This window comes from Scyliorhinus torazame, chromosome 17, assembly GCF_047496885.1.
Source record: "Scyliorhinus torazame isolate Kashiwa2021f chromosome 17, sScyTor2.1, whole genome shotgun sequence".
In the NCBI taxonomy this organism is placed as follows: domain Eukaryota; kingdom Metazoa; phylum Chordata; class Chondrichthyes; order Carcharhiniformes; family Scyliorhinidae; genus Scyliorhinus; species Scyliorhinus torazame.
Genome location: NC_092723.1, coordinates 94,781,012 through 94,803,012, shown reverse-complemented (window position 1 = coordinate 94,803,012; position 22,001 = coordinate 94,781,012). Strand labels below are relative to the sequence as shown.

Sequence of the window (22,001 nt, the reverse complement as noted above, 5' to 3'; positions counted from 1 at the left end):
GAGAAAACTCTCCGCTGGTTGGAGTTGTACCTGGCACAAAGCAAGATGGTTGTGGTGGTTGGAGGGCAATCATCTCAGCTCCAGGACATCCCTGCAAGAGTTCCTCAGGGTAGCTTCAAAGGCCCATCCATCTTTAGCTGCTTCATCAATGATCTTCCTTCCATCATAAGGTCAGGGGGAGGATGTTCGCTGATGATTGTATAATGTTCAGGTTTGATTAGGAAAATTGTTGAATTATGTGAAATATTATCAGGGATGGGCAATAAATGCTAACCAGCGATTCCCAGGTCCCATAAACAAATTTTAAAAAGTAAAAAGTCTGGATATTAAACATGATGATGCAACGAAGTTACATAAAGTGCAGTAAAAGAAGGACCTGTTAAGGAAACCTGGGTAACATCAAGAAGAGAGGAACAACAATTAGACACCAATGAGATGCAGATGCTGAGATGGGGGAGTGGAGTGAGCTGAAAGGACCAAGTAAATCATGGGGTCAGTGAAGATTGTGCAAGTATTGAAGAAAGTAGCCGAAAAGAGATTGAAGTGAAATTATTATCTTTTGCGGAGAGAGAGTGGAAATGTGCTGAGGTGACTGATGGTAATGGGATGGCTAGGAAGGAGGAGAACAGGAAGGCATCAGACCAAATGGGAAAGATGTGGTGTCGAGAGACTGAATTACAGCAGAATTTGAGGAGAGATGGGTGACTGACAAGAGATAGAGAAGGGTGATTGCACAGTGGCACAGTGCCTCATAGTGCCAGAGACCCAGGTACGATTCCCGGCTTAGGTCACTGTATGTGTGAAGTCTGCACATTCTCCCCGTGTCTGCGTGGGCTTCCTCCGGGTGCTCCGGTTTCCTCCTACAAGTCCTGAAAGTGCTTGTAAGGTGAATTGGCCATTCTGAATTCTCCCTCCGTGTACCTGAACAGGCGTCGGAATGTGACGACAAGGGACTTTTCACAGTAACTTCACTGCAATGTAATGTAAGCCTACTTGTGACACTAATAAATTACAAGAACCAGGATCGGCATGACTTGAAGTGAAATGGGAGAAGTTGAAAGAATAAGAAGATTGCAGAGTGTTCAGTATCATTCACAATTCCACAGATACTGTCCAGCAAGACCTGGACAATATCCAAGGCTTGTGCTGACAAGTGATAAGTACTATTCAGGCCTCACGAGTGTCAGCCATTGCCAACAAGAGAGAACTGGACCATGTCCCCTTGACATCTGACATTACCATCACTGAGTTCCCCGACTATCAACATCCTGAGGGTTACCATTGATCAGAAGCTGAACTGGACTAGTGACATAAATACTGTAGCTACAAGAGCAGGTCAGAGCCTGAGAATTTCATAGAGAGTAATTCATGTCCTGACTCGCCTAACCCTCTCTACCATTTACAAGGCACAAGTCAGGAGTGTGATGGAATATTCTCCACTTGTCTGGATGAGTGCAGCTCCAACAACACTCAAGATGCTCAGCATCATCCATATTGAAGCAGCCCTGTTTGATTCGCATCCCATTCACCATCTCAAGCATTCACTTTCTCCACTACTGACGCACAGTAGCAGCCGTGTATACCATCTACAAGATGTACTGCAGCAACTCACCAAGGCTCCTTCAGTACTTTCCTGTGCCTATATTCCGAGAAGGACAAGGGCAGCGGAACCCTTTTCTTTCCCTTATCCCCCCTTTTACTGTCTGAGAGCAAAAGGGGTAAGCATTACAAAACCCCATCCTGTATTTTGTGTGTGTGTAAAGTAAACCAACCCTCTTATGTGACCACATCTCAGGTTTGCTGCAGGGTTGTTAATAGCGGTTTGGATCATGCCAAACTGAAGGTTTTGGGAAAACATGAAGGGAGAAATCAAAAAATCTAAATCACCTTTCAGTTCACAGGTGGGTAGTGAGTGGAGAAATCAGGACTGTTTAAATTAATACCCTCCTGTCCGTAACAACGCAAACTGCAGCAGTTCAAGATGGCAGCGTATCAGCACCTTCTCAAGGGCAATTTGGAATGGGCAATAAATGCTCGCCTAGCTAGTGATGATCACATCCCTTCAAAAAATGAAAATGCAAATATTCTGTGGATTCCTGTCTGAGCGACAGTCAAACTAGTCAGTGGATGGTAGTGGATGCATAACTCATAGCTGAGGCCCAATGGGGCAGTTAGCAGAGGCAGAACACTGATGTGTTACCTAAGCTGTGTGTTGTGCGTAGGCAGGAGGATATTTTCACTCCTCTCTCTCCTGGCTCAGATAGAGTATGGAAGGGATCAGGGGTGAAGAAACGCGATTGGGCGGAGAATCAGTTTTGACACCGAAATCGGGAGTGCACCGGGTTCATGCCAAATCGCTATTCTCCATTGCCTCGACAGTGGTGTCAATACATTCCATTTTGCACATACAGTAAACGCCTTTTGCATTTCATTAGCTGACCCGACTCGGTATTCTCCAGGTCCACCGCGATTCTCCACCTCTACCAGAGGGGGATTCCCAACGGCAAGGTTCACTTGTGCTTTTAAAAATCAAGAAAGAGGTGCCATGGCTGATGATGGAGAGAGAGGAAGTAGGGCATGCAGAGGCGCGACCGTGTGCTGCCTCTCCTGACACTGGCCGGCTTGGCTGGGGGTCCCTGCGAGGCCGAGGGGTGATGGGAGATGGGCCTTGGGGACGGGATGACCCCCACAGGACCAGGCACGGACCACCATTGTCAAGGCCTGCAAAGCAGCCATCTTGCTATGCACCCCACTGACCACCCACCTTAGTCCATTGTTCTGCAGAGTGAAACTGGACGTATGGGTGCTCGCACCCTACCACCCCTGCACCCCACCCTCAGCCATGCCACCCCCCTCCCAACTGGCCGCCACCCACCGGTGGGGCATCACATGGCCCGCCCAAGAGCAACACCCACAGTAGCCCCGACAGAGGAACGCTGGATGGGGGACGTGGAGTGTGCTGCTGGAAAGGGCAGCGCCACCCGATGGTACCCCCGGCAGCAGAAATGGGCACCAGTGCCTGAGGCCCCACAGTGTCGGGCACCGATGGGACCAAGGGTACGGGGATGGGGGAGGGGGAACATGCAGGATCCAGGTCCAGAGTGTCAACTGGGGCCACCTTGTAGCTTATTGGAGCCGGTTGGGCATGGGGGTACGCACCACGCTAACATGTCAGTCTTTCACCCCCTGCAAACAATGGATATTGGAATTCAACCAGCAAGAGTGGCCTTCCTCCCAGTCACCGCAGCCCTTGGGGTTGCACTGCGGCTGTACGAGCTGGAGCTGCCGGAACAGGAGGCAGCTGGTGAGGATGGACAGCTGACCGCCCAACAGCAAGGAGGAGGAGGTGCAAAGGAAGCGCTGCATGAGGCCTCGTGTGTACCAACCGCGACTGTCATTCAAGGACCTGCCGGACCGGGCATGCCGTCGAAGACTCTGGCTGAGCAGTGGGACAGTGCTACATATCTGCCAGATCATGATGCATCTGGCACCCTGGGGGAATGGGGGAGGACACCCGCTCCTGGTCGCTGTCAAGGTGACGGTCGCACTGAACTTTTATGCCAGGGAGCCCTTCTAGGCGCCGAGTGGGGACCTGCCCGGGATCTCACAGACATCGGTGCACAGGTGCATCCGCGCCATCACGGAGGCCTTGTATGCCCAGTCAGCACAATACATCCAATGTGGATTGAGCCCATAGGGAGGCACAGGCAGCGGGGCTCGTCGCCATTGCTGGAATGCCCAGGGTCCAGGGGGTGACCGACATGCATATCACCCTGCGAGCACCTGCAGATGTCAGCCTGTCCTTCACAAACTGAAAGGGATTCCACTCGCCTGTGACCTTGGTCCCCTTTGGCAGCCGTTGTCTTGGGCGACCAGACCTGGATAGGCTCGGCTGCTGCCCGGGTGTCCCAGGTGGCATGGTGCTGCCCTATTCTGCCCGCTGCTCATGCGATGTGCCATGGCCAGGAGGCTGACAAGCTGCAGCCACATATACACACTTCACTCACCACACACACCATCCCAGCCAACAAGATGGCAGTGAGGAGAGCGGCACCCCGTTTTACGGATGCCGAGCTCAACACCCTGCCATGCAGGAGAGGCGGGCGACCGTCTAACCAGACCTGGGAAGGAGGCTGCAAGCCGCTGCCGTTCTTGGGTGCAGGTAGCAGAGGTGGTCAGCGCCGTGAGCAACACCATTCATTTCCTTTCAGGTGGCCATGACACCTGAAACATACAGTGCAGAAGGAGGCCATTCGGCCCATCGAGACTGCACCGACCCACTTAAGCCCTCACTTCCACCCTATACCCGTAACCCAATAACCTCTCCTAACCTTTTTGGTCATTAAGGGCAATTTAGCATGGCCAATCCATCTAACCTGCACGTCTTTGGACTGTGGGAGGAAACCGGAGCACACGGAGGAAACCTACACAGACACGGGGAGAACGTGCAGACTCTGCACAGACAGTGACCCAAGCCGGGAATCGAACCTGGGAGCCTGGCACTGTGAAGACACAATGGATGGGATTGTCCGTTCCAGAAGCCCGAAACCCATTTCGACAGCAGCTAGTCCCTGGATTTGGTCAGCGCAACGTCCGTCCACCCCCTTGGCAGTTTTTACCTCCACCTGCTCTACTGGAGCATGTGTGTGGTTCACACCAGACAGTGCCCTAGGGGCCTCTTCACTCCCAACAAACTCTGGGATGGTGGAGGATTTTGGAGACAGCTATGATGGGAAATCAGTGTCATCCTCGGACTGAAGTTCCGGGAGTCCTGGGTCTCGAGTCGATGGCGCCCCTCTGTATCGGTGTCATCCTTGTCGCTGGTCAGAACCTGGAGTTCTGCCTGCGGCTGTGGCTGGGGTCGGGGGACACCATAAGGGCCCGCCCCGTCCCCAACTGCTCTTGCAAGACACAAAACAAGACGCACGATAAGACGTGGGTCGGGGGGAGGAGGGGGGTGGTGTCGGGGGGGTGGGTGAGTGGGGATGTGTTGGGGAGGGGGCTGTTTTTGAGACTGGGGAGTAGGGGTGGTAGTGGTTGTGGTGGAGCGAGGGTGTGGGGTGGTGATTGGTGTGTGGTGGTGTGGGGTGGGGTGACACACCTGTCTCGGGGAACCCCAATTCAGCAGGGTCTCACTTCCTGTTTCGATGCTGACCTTAATGATCGCGAGGCTACAGACGGTGAGGGGGGGGGGCAGGGATCCACCGAACTTTAAAGTAAGGCTTTGGAGGTGGCACTGGAAGTCGAGCCCCAGTAATAGGGCAGTGCAGAGATGGGGAAGAACGTAGAGCTTAAAGTTAGTGTACTCTATGCCTTGTACGGTAAGGGTCGCGACACAGTACCCCTGGATTTCTACTGAATGTGATCCGGAAGCCAGGGAGATTTTCTGGGTCGCGGATAAAATTGCGAGGGAGCAGCGCCTTATCGTATCTGGGTGTATGAAGCCGTCTGTGCTCCCGGAGTCGAAAAGGCAAGCCATCTCCTGCCCGTTGATCCGGACGGTCATCATAGATTTTGTGAGGTGATGAGGCTGGGATTGGTCGAGCATGATGGAGGCAAGCTTCGGAAAGTGATTGGTAGGCTGGTCGGAGGTGGCTGCGGAGTGGTCCCAATATGGTGGCCCCCATGGGTCGCGCGTGGCGGGCACAATCGAAGATGGCGGCGAAGATGGCGGCGAAGATGGCGGCGCCCACAGGTCGCACATGGCGGGTGGTGTGGCAGCTGGGGGAGGCCCCGACAGGCAACAGGCAGCGCTGCTGGGCCTAGGAATTTTAGGGAGAGATCGGGCCTGGCAGGTTTTCGCAAAGTGGCCCTTCCTCCCACGCCCGTTGCAAGTCGCGTTCCGTGCAGGGCAGCGTTGTCTGGGATGCTTACCCTGGCCGCAAAAGTAGCACTTCGGGCTTCCAGTGTTGGCGGGCTGCTGTGCGGCACAGGCTTGCGCCGCACTCGAGTCGGATGATGGTGGCGCCCACGAGGTCCACGAGGATGCCGCTTGGTCGGAGGTGTCGGCCTCCATGTTCTGGAAGGCCACCTCCAGCGAGTTTGAGAGCTGCACTGTCTCTGGGAGGCCGAGTGTACCCTCTTCTAGCAAGCGCTGGCGGATGTAGTTCGATTTCATGCCTGCGACATAGGCATCCCTGATCAACAGCTCCACGTGCTGGGTAGCCGATACCGCCTGGCAATCACAGTTCCGGCCGAGTACCCACAAGGCACGCAGGAATTCTGCTAGTGATTCCCCAGGGCGTTGTCGCCTCATGGCAAGAAGGTGCCTAGCATACACCTCGTTTACAGACTTTACATATTGTCCCTTCAACAGCATTATCGCCTCCGTATACGAGGGGGCGTCTCTGGTGAGAAGGAAAACCTGCGGGCTCACCCGTGCGTTGAGGATCTGTTTCTTTTGGAGGTCGGTGAAATCTTCGGTGGAGGATCCTGATGTGTTGGGTTTGCTGGGTCTGCGAGGACTGCGTTTGCCAGAGCAGTGAGAGAGACAGGCTACAAACACTTGTAGAAGTACACTCTATTTTATTTAGCTGTGAGCTGTTAAACATACTTGCACTGTGGGTTGACACTATGTTAGGTTGACTGGAGACCTGAGGCTAACCTGACCAGACTATACTGCTAGCACATGGTAGATGTTCATGTTACTGATCACGGGTTCTGGCTGTCTCAGAGGCTGCATCCCGAATGAGCGGGAAAACTAGTGCCCTCTGGCTATATAGTGACCGTGTCCAGTCTGGTGATTGGCTGCTGTGTTCTGTGTGTTGATTGGTCTTTCAGTGTGTCAGTCAGTGTCTGTCTTTGCACCATCATATACTTGTGTGTATATTATGACATCTCCCCCTTCCTTTTTGAAAAAAAAATATGTGTACGTGACAATAAATAGTGTGGTATGTGAATGTTCCTGACTATGTGGAGAATATGTGAGCATATTTACAGGACTATATACAAAAATTCTAACATATTTACACAGGAAGGTGTCCAGTGCAGATAGACTGTATGTAACAAAGCACGGGACATGAATAACAGTATGTGCAAACTAGCGAACAAATAACCAGGGTAATGAAACAATCAGTCCATGAGTTTAGAGAGTTCATAAATTCAAGCAGTTCATAAATTCAGTCTCTGTGGTGGGCGACAAATTCTGGTTGACTGCCGCAAGGGTGGGTCAGGGGCCGCCTGCTCTGGAACGGGCGGGACTGTGTCAGTCGCAGAGGGTGGCAACAGAAGAGGCAGATTTGCAAGCTCTTGGACAGGCCTGTCCTGAGGGCGAGGCAGGGCATCATGATCTGGCGGCGAGCGTGGAAGGAGCCGCAGTGCCCGCCTATTTCGGCGAAGAAAAGACCCATCCTGCATATGAACCAGGAACGACCTGGGGGCCACTTGCTTGATTACCACCGCAGAGGCAGACCAGCCACCTTCAGGAAGATGTACACGAACCTGGTCATCAGGAACGAGAGTAGGGAGATCTGTGGCGCGGGCGTCGTACGCCGACTTGTGTTGGGCCCGAGACAGTTGCATTCGACGCAGGACCAGAAAGTTGCCCAAGTCTGGGGCGTGTATTGCAGGCACCATCGTTCGTAATGTGCGGTTCATTAACAATTGAGCTGGTGACAGGCCAGTGGACAATGGAGTTGACCTGTAGGCAAGTAGTGCGAGGTAAAAGTCAGATCCCGCATCGGCCGCTATGCACAGGAGTCGTTTGACAACATGTACCCCCTTCTCAGCTTTGCCATTCAACTGGGGGTAGTGGGGACTTGAGGTGACATGAGTGAAATTATACCACCGGGCAAAGATGGACCACTCCTGACTAGCAAAACATGGGCCATTATCGGACATGTGAGTGGGATCCATGGCGAGCAAAAGTCTTCTTGCACGCACGGATGACCGCTGTCAACGTGAGGTCATGCAGCCTAACTACCTCTGGGTGGTTAGAGAAGTAGTCCACTATGAGGACATAGTCCCGGCCTACTGCATGGAAAAGATCAATACCAACCTTGGTCCAGGGGGGCGACACCAGTTCATGTGGCTGCAAGGTCTCTTTTGGCTGAGCTGGCTGGAACCATTGGCATGTCGGGCAGTTGAGAACGGCGTTGGCGATGTCATGGTTGATGCCAGGCCAGTACACTGCCTCACGGGCCCGCCGTCGGCACTTCTCCAACCCCAGGTGACTCTCATGGAGCTGCTCAAGAACGAGCTCCCGCATACTGTGTGGGATGACGATCCTGTCCAACTTTAGCAGAATTCCATCTACCACTGCCAGGTCATCTTTGATGTTGTAAAATTGCGGGCATTGGCCCTTGAGCCATCCGTCTGTAAGATGGCGCATGACGCATTGGAGCAAAGGATCCTTGGCTGTTTCACGACAAATCTGGATGAGTCGTTCGTCCATGGAGGGCAAGTTAGATGCACAGAACTCAACATGAGCATCAATTTGGCACACGAAGCCCGGCGGCTCACAGAGCATAGTGACAGAACCGGAGAGTGCATCGGCGACGATGAGCTCCTTACCCGGGGTGTAGACCAGTTTGAAGTCATACCGCCTGAGTTTAAGGAGGATGTGTTGCAGGCGTGGCGTCTATCGTTAAGGTCCTTCTGTATAATGTTGACCAGTGGCCTGTGGTCTGTTTCGACCGTAAATTTGGGGAGTCCATAGACGTAGTCGTGGAATTTGACAATTCCCGTGAGGAGGCCCAGGCACTCTTTTTCGATTTGCGCATAGCGTTGCTCGGTGGGCGTCATTGCATGCGATGCGTATGCGACTGGAGCCCATGAGGAGGCGTCGTCGCGTTGGAGGAGCACTGCTCCAATGCCGGACTGGCTCGCATCAGTGGAGATCTTCGTCTCCTTGGCAGGGTCGAAGAATGCCAATACCGGGGCCTTGATGAGTTTCGCCCTGAGTTCACGCCACTCTTGCTCGTGGGCGGGGAACCATTGGAATTCGGTTGTCTTCTTCACCTGATTGCGGAGAGCCATGGTGTGGGATGCGAGGTTGGGGATGAACTTCCCCAGGAAGTTGACCATGCCCAGGAAGCGGAGGACCGCCTTCTTGTCCTCCGGTGTCTTCATGGCATTGATTGCCGACACCTTGTCAGCATCCGGCTGCACACCAAACTGTGATATGTGGTCGCTGAGGAATTTTAGTTCTGTTTGACCAAAGGAGCATTTGGCTCTGTTGAGGCGGAGTCCATGCTCATGGATTCTCCGGAAGATGCGTTGGAGGCGATCAATGTGTTCCTGCGGGGTGGTAGACCAGACGATGATGTCGTCTACATATACCCGCACCCTTTCGATGCATCCATCATCTGCTCCATTATTCGGTGGAACACCTCCGAGGCTGAGATTATGCCAAACGGCATCCGGTTGTAACAAAACCGGCCAAATGGGGTGTTAAAGCTGCAGAGCTTCCAACTGGATGCGTCAAGTTGTATATGCTAGAACCCCTTGGATGCATCTAGCTTTGTGAAAAAATTGGCACGAGCCATCTCGCAGGTGGGTTCTTTGCGCTTTGGGATAGGGTAGTGTTCCCTCATGATGTTCCAGTTCAGATCTTTGGGGTCGATGCGGATGCGTAGTTCTCCGGATGGTTTCTTAACACACACCATGGAGCTGACCCAGTCGGTTGGTTCTGTTACTTTAGATATGACGCCCTGATCCTGGAGGTCCTGCAGCTGCTGCTTGAGGCGGTCCTTGAGGGGCGTCGGTACCCGGCGAGGTGCATGAATCACAGGCATGGCATTTGGTTTTAAAAGAATTTTGTACATGTATGGGAGTGTGCCCATGCCCTCGAAAACGCTGTGGTATCGAGTGATGATGTTCTTCAGTTGTGTTTGAAAGTCGGCGTCCGGTGATGCTGAAGCCTCAGCGGGTGACATGGAGTGAACCCTTTGGATGAGGTTTAGGATCTTGCACGCCTGAGCACCGAGCAGGGAAGCTTTAGTGGCCCCTACAATCTCGAAGGGCAGGGTGGCCTTTAGGGAACGGTGCGACACCACAAGCTGGCATAAGCCGCTGGCAGCAATGGCATTGCCATTGTAGTCAAGAAGCTGGCAGGCAGATGGAAGGATGGTCGGCTTAACGTGGAGGCTGTCCAGGTCAGACCACGCAATGAGGTTGGCTGAAGCGCCGGTGTCCAGCCTGAATCGGATGCGAGATTTCTTGACCGTGAGGGTGGCACACCACTCATCATCTGGATCAATGCTCATCACTGGGAAGGGCTTGGCCTTTTTCTTTTGAAACACCGTGTGCTTGGTGATGATGCCCACCCGGAATGGGGATTTGAGATCCTCGGTGTCAGGGTATGGAACCATGTCAGAGTCGGAATCGGTGACCGGTTGTTGTACGGTTCGGACGTCCCTGTGCTGCTGGTGTGAGCAACGGGAGGCAGGTGCTTGAGCAGACCTGCACAGGGCTGCGAAGTGGCCAAGCTTGCCACACTGGAGACAGCGTCGAGATTTCGCGGGACATTGCCGCTTTAAGTGGGAGGAGCCACAGTTGTCGCATGTCGTGATGTCAGAATGCTCAGTGCGCCACCGCGCATGCGCGGTGCGGTCGTACGTAGTGCGCGCCTGCACAGTTCGGTCTTCGGCCTCGCCATCCCCTCGGTCGTTGCGCGCATGCGCGCATGCGCGGGAGCCCGGGAAAAGTGCGCAAAATGGCCGACCTCATCCAGGCTTAGGCCCTGGAGCTGTTTTACAGCCTGCACCCGCTCTGCTTCGTGGGGGCCTTGCCGCTTGAATGTGCGAGTATCGGTTAGTGGCGTGCTTATGCAGAACGTAGGTTTCGATGGCTGTAGCGAGGGTGAGCTGTTTAACTTTGAGGAGCTGCTGGCGAAGGGGTTCTGAGTGCATATTGAAAACGATCTGGTCGCGGATCATTGAATCGGAGGAGGAGCCGTGATTGCAGGATTGTGCAAGGATGCGAAGATGGGTGAGGAAATATTGAAAAGGTTCATCCTTACCCTGCAGACGCTGGTGAAAGACGAAACGTTCAAAACTTTCGTTGACTTCGATGTCACAGTGGCTGTCAAATTTGAGCAGGACTGTCTTGAACTTGGACTTGTCCTCACCTTCAGCGAATGTGAGGGAGTTGAAAATATGGATGGAGTGGTCCCCGCCCATGGAGAGAAAGAGAGCAATCTCTCTGGCGTCTGAGGCAGCTTCCAGATCGGTAGCTTCAAGGTACAGTTGAAACTTTTGTTTAAAAATCTTCCAGTTCACCCCGAGGTTGCCGGTGATGCAGAACGGCGGGGGAGGGCGGACGCTGTCCATACTACCGGATGGCTGATCGCTGGTCGAAGGCAGATTATTTGAGGGTCGGTCCATCAAACGCTAACATCACATACTGGTACCATGATGTGTTGGGTATGCTGGGTCTGCGAGGACTGCGTTTACCAGAGCAGTGAGAGAGACAGGCTACCAACACTTGTAGAAGAACAACTCTATTTTATTTAGCTATGAGCTGTTAAACATACTTGCACTGTTGGTTGACACAATGTTAGGTTGACTGTAGACCTGAGGCTAACCTGACCAGACTATACTGCTAGCACATGGTAGATGTTCGTGTTACTGATCACAGACTCTGGCTGTCTCAGAGGCTGCATCCTGAATGAGCGGGAAAACTAGTGCCATCTGGCTATATAACGGCCGTGTCCTGTCTGGTGATTGGCTGCTATCTTCTGTGTGTTGATTGGTCTTTCGGTGTGTCAGTCAGTGTCTGTCTCTGCACCATCATATACTTGTGTGTATATTATGACAGATCCGAGGTACGCTTCGAAGCAGCTTAGCCAGTGCTCGAATGTTGCAGTGGCGTTGGCTGCCTGTGGGTCCAGCTCCAGGCGATCAGGCTTGAGCAATGAATTCATCTTAGAAGTTTAGTTTATTAAATTGATGTGCCAACAATGAACACAAAACGAGTAGTGAACGTAACTGAGGCTTTAATAAACTAAACAGAATGCCTCCTGGCCCTGATCCCGAACTGGGTCAGAGGCGGATACCAGCCACCTTAATACCGGGCCCGAGGGGAGGCGGAGCCATAGGGTAGTGGTTTACTACATTACATGTAATACAGTAGCTGTTCACCACAATACACATATTATATACTACAGTAGTTTACCACAGTAATCTACCTAACATCACAGTGGGAACAGAAACCGCACAGTGTTAGACAATCTGACATGTGCAACCCAGTGGGTAGCTAGCTGGTGGCTTCTGTGGCCAGGACACCCGGCCATGCCAGCTGGTATGGGTGCCGACATGTGGTGTTCGGCTAGTGTGGGGGTGTTGGATTACGAGTGTGTGGGTCAGGGGTTGGTGCTTGGGGCACCATGCTGACTACTCACTCTGGCGGACCTGAGGAGGTCGTGCAGTTTCTTCCGCCATTGCTGGCCGGTCCAGATGGTGTTGCTCACGGTGCTGACCACCTCCGCCACCTGCACCCAGGCTGGCCACCTCCTTCCGAGGTCTGGTTAGAGGGTCGCCTGCCTCTCCTCCACAGCGGATAGCTGGGTGTTGAGCTCAGCATCCTTAAAACAGGGTGCGGCTCTCCTCACTGCCATGTTGTTGGCTGGGGCGGTGTGTCGGGAGTGAAGTGTGTATATAGTCCCTCAATGAAGCTAGTCCCTCAATGGTCGTTGAACCGATCCAGGTGCAGAGCTAGTGTTGCTATCGTAGAAGTCCACGAATCCTGCCCCTGCGTTAACACTTAGTCTCAGGTACGGAGAATTCCACCGCACACCTTTATCACTTAGAATATTTAGTATCAATATATCCTTTGGGATATATTGTGGGGAATCACACAGTACAGGCCTCTCAATATTAAATTGCAGCACTGATGTTATTTTCAGGCTTTGCTGTTTGAATGTTAATTAGGCTCTGATGAGGGCAGCATGGTGGCACAGTGGTTAGCACTGCTGCTTCACAGCGCCGAAGACCTGGGTTCGATCCCAGCCCTGGGTTACTGTCCGTGTGGAATTTTCACATTCTCCCTGTGTCTGCGTGGGTCTCACCCCCACAACCCAAATCGATGTGCAGGATAGGTGGATTGGCCACGCTAAATTGCCCCTAACTTGGAAAAAAAGAATTGGGTACTCTAAATCTATTTAAGAAAAATTAGGCTCTGGCGAGGATTTTGCCAGCGTTTCCTCGACAGCCTGATTTGTGCTTCTCAAATCCGTGGTAGTATCCATTTGTTTAGTTCCAACACAACCATCTCCCACACTTTGAAGGGTTAAACTAGAAACCATAGTTTAGAAATATGCAATTTTATTTTTCGATTTTCTTATCAAACCTCAAAAGATGCTGCTAATGTTATGATATTTTCTAAAACGATTTTTAAAATACCAGTTACGTGGAATATCAAAATGAAATGACAGTTCTTCCACTCCTTGAGGCATATTTACAAGAAGACAATTTTAGTTCCATTGATTTAATTGCAAAACAGTTTAATCACATAGAATTGGACATGAAACATAAAGAAAATCTATTGGGTTTCTGTCTCATAAATTCATATAATAATACCCGAGGAGCTGACAATTGTATAATTACCAAATGTTCTCACTTTATCAGCTTTCGCTGGTGTCGACTATTCTGGGTGCACACTTCAATGCAAATTAAGCAGAGAGCTCTATGCACTTGCTCAGGTCAATTAAAATAATCACATGTAATGTTAATAAAATGCCTGTAAATTATAAATTGAGGATTAGTGCCCTGAAATTCTGGGAGGGGAGGATGGAAGACAGGTAAAACATGGTGGCACATCAGAGCATGTGGGCTGGATTCTCCGGTTCATCGGCTATATCCGCAGGATCCGTCTGGTCTTACGACTAACAAAGCGCAGATCCGTGGGCAGCACGGTAGCATAGTGGGCAGCACGGTAGCATAGTGGCTATCACAGTTGCTTCACAGCTCCAGGGTCCTAGGTTCGATTCCCGGCTTGGGTCACTATCTGTGTGGAGTCTGCATGTTCTCCCTGTGTATGCGTGGGTTTCCTCCGGGTGCTCCGGTTTCCTCCCACAGTCCAAAGATGTGCAGGTTAGGTGGATTGGCCATGCTAAATTGCCCATAGTGTCCAAAAAGGTTGGTGGCGTTACTGGGTTACGTGGAGGCGTGGGGCTCAAGTAGGGTGCACTTTCCAAGGGCCAGTGCAGACTCGATTGTCTAAATGGCCTCCTTTTGCACTGTAAATTCTATGTCTATCCGGCCTGCCAGATAGTGCCCCCCTGTAACCCCCATCGCCACCCCGGATCAGCCCCCACCTGTCCCCCCAGCCCCCGCCGAAGCCCCCCAGCAGACACAGTCCGCAGCCGCCACACAAGGTTCTCAAAAAGTGAGAGGACACGCGCCCCACACCGTCGGGGACTCGGCCCATCGGGGGCAGAGCATGGGGGGTGGGCCTCAGGTGACGTCCTGAGGCCATCCCCAAGGCGTGGGGCGTACTCCTTGAGTTTTTGAGGGGGCGGAGCATCAGAAAAACGGCACCACCCCTGATTCCGGCGTATAAATGGATTCTCTGGCCGATCCCCAAACGTGATTTCGGCCTCGGCGATTGGAGAATCCCGCCCTGTGTTTATTTGGATGCCTATTCAGTTGTGGTAGAAAATACAGAAAACCAAGGATTTAAATACGAAAGTTTAAAACTAAATTTTATTTTATTTTGCTTTAATGTTATGGATCTAAAATTCTCACACCTTTGTTAAAATCTTCAAAGGGCACACATGGTAAATTAGATTGGATGCACAGCGACTGAATATTGGCAGTAATGATATCTGTGATTGGTTTAAAATATTGACAAAGGACAATACAATTCATGTATTTTTCCAAATTATTTAAGAATAGTTATATTCTATAGTTTTGCACATCTTACCAGTGACTTACATCCATCATGCACCTTTTACTTATTCTGTTTCATATAGTGCTGACTCTAATTGATCTCACATTCTGTTTAATAATGGCATTCTTTGCCTCGGGTTCCTTGCAGCCGTTTCTGTCATTTGTGACCATTGATAAATATATTGCGTGACGTGTTTTTTGGGCCTCCATTTGCAGCCAGCTTGGCTGTCCAACGTTGCTGGAGCTGAGATTGATGTTGTTCTCTTACTTCTGTTTTAAGCAACAGGAATCAAGATAATAATAGGAAGCGGTTGGCTATTCTTCATTAGAAGTGACTAGTGGTGTCCCACAAGGATCTATGTTGGGGTGTCAACTATTCACAATGCAGTAATTGTTAATGGTTTAGATTGTGCAGTAGAGAGCCATATATCCAAGTTTGATGATAGCACAAAGATTGGTAGCATAATAAACAATGTGGAGAGCAGCATAAAATTACTAAGAGACTTTGATAGATTAACAGAATGGAGGAAATTGTGGCTGATGGATTTCAGTGCAGGTGTGTGTGGCCACTCATACTGGATCAAACATAAGGGATAGATCTTTGCATTTTTTAAATGGTGGGAAGATGGAAACAGTGGAGGTCCATGGGCATTTAGCAATCTGTGTACACACATCATTAAAATGGAGCAGACAGGTGCAAAAAAATTAAAAAGGTTCAGAGATTAAGTTTTGCTCCCAGATATACATGTGGGGTACTGTGTTCAATTATGGACGCTGCAGCTTCGGAAGGGTATATTAATTTTGGAACGAGTGTGTCGTCTGCGAACTTACTAATCAGATCAGCTACATTTTCTTCCAAATCATTTACATACACCACGAACAAAAAAGGCCCCAGAACCGATCTCTGTGGAACGCCGCTAGTCAGAGCCTTCCACTCAGAAAAGCACCCTTCTACTGATTCTCTCTGTCTTCTGAGCCCAAGCCAGTTCTGTATCAAACTTGCCAGCTCACCCCTGATCCCGTGTGACTTCACCTTTTGTACCAGTCTACCATGAGGTACCTTGTCAAAGGCTTTACTGAAGTCCATGTATACAACATCTACTGCCTTTCCCTCATCTATCATCTTTGTCACTTCCTCAAAATACTCGATCAAATTAGTGAGGCGCGACCTCCCCTTCACAAAACCATGCTGTCCATCATTAATAAGTCCATTTGTTTCCAAATGTGAGTAAATCCTATCTCTAAAAGTCTTTTCCAATAATTTCCCTACCACAGACATAAGGCTCACCGGCCTATAATTTCCTGGACTATCCCGACTGCCCTTCTTAAGCAATGGAACAACATTGGCTACTCTCCAGTCCTCTGGAACTTCACCTGTAGCCAATGAGGACACAAAGATTACTGTCAAGACCCCAGCAATTTCCTCCCTTGCCTCCTGCAGTATTCTGGGGTAGATTCCATCGGGCCCTGGGGACTTATCTATTTTAATGCTTTTTGAGATGCCCAGCCCCTCCTCTTTATTAATATCAACATGACTCATAATATCTACATACTCTACCCGATACTCCTCATTCACCAAGTCCTTCTCTTTGTGAATACTGAGGAAAAGTATTCATTTAGTATCTCTCCCATTTTCTCTGGTCCCATACATAGATTTCCTCCAATATTCCTGAATGGACCAACCCTTTCTCAGGCTACCCTCTGGCTCTTTACACATGTATAATACACCTTAGGAGTTTCCTTAATCCTATTTACCAATAACATTTCAGGATCCCTTTTAGCCTTCCTAACTCCTACTTTTAATTCCTTCCTACTTGCTTTATATTCTTAAAGGGTTTCATCTGTCCTAAACTTTTTAGACCTTACGAATGCTTCCTTTTTCTTTTTGACAAGATTCATAATATCCCTCATTATCCAGGGTTCCCTATACTTGCCACCTTATCTTTCGTCCTCACAGGTACATGCCGGTCCTAAATTCTAATCAACTGACATTTGAAAGCCTCCCACATGCCGGATGTTGATTTTTCCTCAAACAGCCTCTCCCAGTCAACACTCTCCAGATCCTGCCTAATGCTATTGTAATTAGCCTTCCCCTGTCTTACACCTTCACCTGAGAACCACTCTTGTCCTTATCCATAAGCATCTTAAAACTTACAGAATTATGATCACTGTTCCCAAAATGATCTCCAACTGAAACTTTGATCACCTAGCCTGGCCCATTTCCCAGCACCAGGTCTAATATGGCCCCTTCCCAAGTTGGGCTATTTACATATTGTTTCAAGAAACCCTCCTGGATGCTCCTTACAAATTCTGCTCCATCCATGCCTCTAGCAGTAAGTGTGTCCCAGTCAATATAGGGAAAGTTAAAATCACCCACCATGACAACCTTATTATTTATTCATCTTTCCAAGATCTGTCTGCATATCTGCTCCTCTATCTCCCGCTGGCTGTTAGGAGGTCTGTAGTAAACTCCCAACAGCACCCTTCCTATTCCTGAGCTCTACCCATATTGCCTCACTGCCTGAACCCTCCAAGGTGTCCTCCCTCAGCACAGCTGTGATATTCTCCTTAACCAATAATGCAACTCCCTCACCCCTTTTGCATCCCCCTCTATCCTGCCTGAAGCATCTAAATCCTGGAATGTTTAGTTGCCAATCCTTTCACTCTTTTAACCAAATTTCTGTAATAGCAACAACATCATAATTCCACGTACTAATCCAAGCTCTAAGTTTATCTGTTTTACCTGAAATACTCCTTGCATTGAAACAAATGCACTTCAGCCACCAGCCCCGCTGCCTTGACCAACTACTCCCTGCCTGCTCTTCCTCTTTATCTTACTGCCCTTAGTCTGTAGCTCTCCCCCAGTTATTTCTTCCGCTGACCTACTGCTCTGGTTCCCACCCCCCTGCCATACTAGGCAGTTCAATCTGTTTCTCTGCCTTCCACTTTTCTCCTTACTAGCTTTTGTTTCTGTCACCTCTTCACTACCCTCTGACGTCTTGTATTGATTCACATCCCCCTGTCACAGTAGTTTAAACCCTCCCCAACAGCGCTAGCAAACAACCCCCCCAGGGCATTGGTTCCAGTCCTGCCCAGGTGCAGACCATCAAGTTGCGAGCCAACAGCATAGAATGAACAACCTGGGATAATGGTGAAAGTAATCAACTTCCTGAGATTCTCATAAACAACGGAAACTTAACAACGTAACATTCTGTCCAATAACTTTGTGTGTACTTTTAGCCAATTACAAAGCTTTCCTCTTAGGTGCTTTAAGTCTCATAGCTTCAGCAGAGATTGAGGCAGCTGCTCTGATGGCTGAGGTGCTCTTTTTATGTTTATTTTTTAATGGGATGTGGGCATCATTAGCCAGGCCAGCAATTAATACCCACTCCTAAGCAGCCATTAAACTGAATGGCTCGCTCGGCTATTTCAGGAGGCAGTTGCTGTGGGTCTGGAGTTACATATAGGCCCAACCAGGTAAGGATGGCAGATTTCCTTCCATTAAGGGCATTAGCGAAGCAGATGGGTTTTTACAGTTGATGATTGTTTCATGATCACCATTACTGAGACTAGCTTTTAATTCCAGATTTACTAATTGAATTGAAATTCCACCAGCAGTTGTGAATTGAACCCATGCTCCCAAAGCATTAAAATGTGCCTCTGCATCATCAATTCAGTGACACTGCCACGATAACACCATCTGTCCCTCGGCACCTTGGCCAATCTCCTCTGGATTTTGGAGTTGTACCTGTGCTGGGGCAGACTAAGCCATTGGGAGATGTGGCAACGTGTGGTCTGCTGACTAGGGTGTGGAGTCGTGGTAAGAAAAGGCTGATTCCAATGTCCCCTTTCCCTAATGTCCCTCTCCCGGGTCAGTGACACATCACTCATCACTGTGCTGGAGAGCAGCAGAGTGACGAGCGGCAAGGCTAAGGTGTCTGTCATCCCATTGATGTTTGTAGTGTTTGGATAGCTGTGGCCAAAGCCTGCATGCAATCATTTAATTCCTGCGATGGAAGTTTCACAGCGCTGGGCATCCTCTCCATGCATGAATCACAATATCCTAATACACGGTTTGGCAATTTGCCTGAACGAGCAGCAAGTGCATTGTCAGTCACCATGGTGCTTCAAAACTGTACAGCTGAACAGAGCTGGGAGAGAGTTACATCCTCCACCATGGAAATATAATTCCTGTCCCTGCTACCATCATCTGCTCTTGTGAAGTGTGCCACCAGGTGAAGCTTGTTTCTGAGGTGTTACTGTCTGAGTTGGTGCCTGGCCTGAAGCTCCTCGGAGGAATCTGGGAGCCACAACAACTGCTGTTTTTCCGGGAAAAGACATGGCAAGAATGTTATCACCATGGCTGGATTTTACTTGCTGCTGGACCGTGTATGTATGTCACTGAAATTTAATCGTACCACCAACACCTCTGGTCAGGAACAGTGAGACAGCACTGATCTCCTGTGCCTCCTCCTTTGCAGCTGTCACTGTACAATCTTCGGAGGGCTGCCTCTAGCTCTGTCCCTCACCCTCGCTTTCTAATGGGGCAAAGAATAGCGGGACTCGAAAAGATTTGGCAAGGGTAGTATCTCTGGGACACTAAATTTTATTTAGTTGAGGGTGAGTGTCAGAGGTGGAAGGGGAAGCGAGGAAGTGTATAGACGGAGAGGGAGGTATGCGGGTATGACGTGTGATGTGATGGAGGAAGCAAAAGAAGGCAGGGAGATGGAATGAAGTGATTCACACCGCAGGATATAGGAGAATATGGAACCGTGCCCATCTCAGTTAGAACTCTCTAAAGTTCTTCCTGCACCGTATACAAGAGCACGGCGCTGCGTTCCTATAGCTGACCTCCTGGGCCAGTTTACTGCCACAGCAGCAGGTTTTGTATTTCTGTTGCTACAAGGAGTATCTCTTTCTGATTCTTCCCCACACCCAGCAGCACAGCATGTGATGCAGCATTTGATCTTGGTGCAGGCGTGACTCCTGAATCCATTACAGCACCCCACCCTCTCACTTGGAGCTGCAATGTCAAAGGTGCCATCTTATTCCTCAATCAGCATCACAAAAACAGATTTTCCGGTCATTTGAGATTACTGTTTGTGGAAGTGTGTTGTGTGTAATTTAGTGTCCTGTATTTTCACATTAGCTACATTTCAAAAGTCTCTCAAAGGGGCACAGTGGGCTAAACAGCTGGCTTGTAATGCAGAACAATGCCAGCAGCGCGGGTTCAATTCCCGTACTGGCCTCACGAACAGGCGCCGGAATGTGGCGACTAGGGACTTTTCACAGTAACTTCATCGAAGCCTACTTGTGACAATAAACGATTATTATTATTATTAGCTGTCAAACACTTTGGGATGTACAGTAAATGTGAAGGCTGCTATATGAATACTTTCTTGCATTTTCCTTGGATTGACCCTTTAAATTCTCCAGTTGAGAACAAGAATACAGGTCACATCAAGCATTGGATACCAAACCCAGATGTAATATTGTGATGAGGTGATCCTGTTGAAACTGTGCAAATTGTCACACTAAAACTTTGGAGCGGGTGCAGAGGAGATTTACCAGGATGTTGCCTGGTATGGAGGGAAAATCTTATGAGGAAAGGCTGATGGACTTGAGGTTGTTTTCGTTGGAGAGAAGAAGGTTAAGAGGAGACTTAATAGAGGCATACAAAATGATCAGGGGGTTGGATAGGGTGGACAGTGAGAGCCTTCTCCCGCGGATGGAAATGGCTGGCTCGAGGGGACATAGCTTTAAACTGAGGGGTAATAGATATAGGACAGAGGTCAGAGGTAGGTTCTTTACGCAAAGAGTAGTGAGGCCGTGGAATGCCCTACCTGCTACAGTAGTGAACTCGCCAACATTGAGGGCATTTAAAAGTTTATTGGATAAACATATGGATGATAATGGTATAGTGTAGGTTAGATGGCTTTTGTTTCGGTGCAACATCGTGGGCCGTAGGGCCTGTACTGCGCTGTATTGTTCTATGTTCTATGCTCTATGTTCTAAAACCTCTCAATTTCAGATGCAGTATTGTAGCTGCCAGTGTTCTCTCTGCTGTTAACTCTATTTCTCCGCAGTTGCTCCCCAACCTGCTGAGCATTTCCAGGATCTTCTGCAATAATAATGTAGCCGCTGTTTCCTCATTAATATTTAGATTGGCTCCATGCTTAATTTAGGCAGGCACCTGGGACATTGAAGGATAATTTAGTCGTGAGCAATCTATACACAGGTTGGTATGTTGTGGAATAGTGTCACTTCTTTTAAATAATTGGTGAGTTCCAACGTCCGTCTTCCTCATGGACATGAGGTCCTGATGAAGCCATGAGCACCCAGCTGCAATTGTAATCGGAGGGCTGAGTATGGTTCCTTCAGTCCAGCCCTGTCAAGAGCTGTATCCTGGATCAAAAGAGACCTAGGTAGATTCCCTAACTTTAATTGAGGTTTTCTTGTCGGCGTGGGGTGCTCATGGCAAAGCCTTGCTTCTCTGTATCTATGGGTTTGCCCTTGCCCTACTACATCCAGAACTCCGTCCTCACATTTGCACCATAAACCCTTCCTCCCAATCATGGCTGACACTGCGCTCTATCGCACCCCCCAATCTCTGATCATTTCCAGAGGGGTCACACCCCCCCATCCCCAGATGACTGGCCGGGACCTTTCCCACCATTCAGATCTAGCTGAGTTTGGAAGGACTTGGGGAGAATTCTTACAAATGAGAGTTGACCATTCAGATCAATTCCCCACTTTCTCTCTATCTCATGTGCTGGGACTCCAGCTTTCAGATCGGGACTTATCTTGTTCATTTTTAATGGCTGATGATTCTAGACGTCGGTTATTGACATTTATAATGCGCCCACACAAAACACAATTCTCCAGTGCGTTTGGGTTTTCTGCAAAGTAACATATAAGCAGACTACTTTTGTAATTAAATTGCTACAATAAACTGTTCCTATCCTAGCAGTAACTGTTCTCAGTTTCGTTTTGACAATTCCAATATTTTAATCATTAAGCAGGAACTGTGATTATGCCCTGACTGATATGAGAAAATTATAATGGTGTATATGCATAGTTGAATATTCTCTTTATAAAAGGTGGTGAAAAATAATAAAAACAGGAAGAAGCCAGCTTAATCTGATTCATTTGGAGAATGTGAAGAACCCTGAA

General features: G+C 49.5%; 1 protein-coding gene across 3 annotated transcripts in view; it reads right to left on the bottom strand.

Moving 5' to 3' along the window:
* The window catches only part of gsg1l (gsg1-like), a 598,964-nt gene that overhangs the window by 63,265 nt on the left and 513,698 nt on the right, over window positions 1-22,001 (bottom strand). The window lies entirely within an intron of this gene.